Here is a 1786-nt window from a genome sequence, read left to right as displayed (position 1 = left end):
TATATATATGTGCATGCGTGTGTGTGTATATATATATATGTGAAGGCGCGTGGTTTAGTGGTTAGGGAATTCGGTTCGTGATCGGATGGTCGCGAGTTCGATTCACGGCAGCGCGTTTTGTCCATGAGCAAAAAACTTTATTGCACGTTGCTCCAGTCCACTCAACAGTACCAGTGCGGGCGCAAATAAAAGAATAAGTATGTCAAATTTTCCGTTTGTTGTCTTCTTATGTAATCCTGAAAATATTACATATAGATTGATATGGATCATACATATAATTTCCAATAAATGTGTTGAAAACCCCTCTTTCTTTTGTCCATTCGCTCATGTCTGTGTATATATATAAATATATATATATCCAAGTAAAATCACCTATTTTTTGTACATTGAAAAGATGGTGTCTGCATTATGCTGAACAATCCTTCATGTCTGAGAAATAAACAGCCATTTTGTTTATTTAGTCAACAAACTCAGTAGTTACCGACAACTGGGGCTACTAATTTGCATATGATATGTGTTCAACACTTTATATAATACCAGCGGCCTGTCAACGGAGATCTCACTTCACAAAGTATTAAGATACGTTCGCAAAAGCGGAAGAGAGAATAAGTACCAGACTTTAAAAAAATAATATACTGTGGCCATGCTGGAGCCCCACCAAGGTGATACCCCAGCATGACCGCAGTCCAATGATTGACAAGTGATTAATGATTAATTCTCTAGATCAGTGGTTACCAAACTGGGGTCCGCGGAACCCTGGTGGTCCGCAGAGGTAGTACTGGAGGTCCGTAAACTAAACTAAAATTTATATATATATATATATATATATATATATGCTTATCCATGTGTGTGCATGTATATTAAAATGGGTCAGTGGGAAAACGCATTTAAATAAAAGGGTTGGAAACCACTGTGAAAAGTTCGGGAGCCATTGCTCTAGATGGTGAAGACGAAAAGAAGGCGGAATCGCTACGGCGCCGGACAAAGTCCTTAGCAATGTTTTTTCGATGTTATGCTCTGAGTTCAAATACTGCCAGAGTCCAATTTGCCTTTCATTCTTATGGGGTCGATAAAATAATAAGTAACTTACCCAAAAATTGCTGCTCTTGTGCCAAAATTTGAAATCAATAATTTAGAGATTGTGAACCTCTTTAAATATGACAATGGACAGGAATGTTTTGTGACTATCAACAAGTAGAATGATGTTAAAAATGGGTGTAGCATTTCTTACGATAAACTGTTAAATTGTTGTATAGAACAATACTTAGAAAGAACAACAAACAGCCGCTTAAAATTGATCATTTTAACTCCAGATTCAGCGAAAGTTTCCTGGTAATTATTTATTAAAGAAATAATTTATATTAGAGAGCTATACTAAAATTTATGTAGGCTGAATAAAAATAGATTTTCTTCTATTTCTGGAGGGTCATTATGTCCATAATCAACACACGCACTGGTTTTGTTTCACTTATTTTATTATTCTTCGTCAATTAGTTAGTCATTTAACTAATTAACTAATCAAGTTTTTGATAAATCGTTCGGTTAATCAATCTGCTACGTTTGTCACAGACCTATAGTCCTCTCGACACCATTCACGACTTCATCAAGGACAAACCCTACTCTACTCCGGATCTGCTTCAGGTCTAACTGCCGATCTCCTAGTTTACAGGAGATACGATAAAATCTTTTTCAACACACCACGAGATCACATAAAAAATAACCTTGCAAATCAAACACAAAAGGAAATAAACTAATAACAATATATATATATATATATATATATATA

General features: G+C 35.4%; 1 protein-coding gene across 1 annotated transcript in view; it reads left to right on the top strand.

The window, feature by feature from the left end:
- LOC106878516 (uncharacterized protein DDB_G0271670) overlaps positions 1-1786 on the top strand; it is a 163002-nt gene that overhangs the window by 135628 nt on the left and 25588 nt on the right. The gene's annotated exons all lie outside the window — the stretch shown is intronic.

This window comes from Octopus bimaculoides, chromosome 4 (assembly GCF_001194135.2).
Source record: "Octopus bimaculoides isolate UCB-OBI-ISO-001 chromosome 4, ASM119413v2, whole genome shotgun sequence".
In the NCBI taxonomy this organism is placed as follows: Eukaryota; Metazoa; Mollusca; class Cephalopoda; order Octopoda; family Octopodidae; genus Octopus; species Octopus bimaculoides.
Note: the sequence above shows the minus strand (reverse complement) of the source record. Positions and strands in the feature narration are given on the sequence as shown.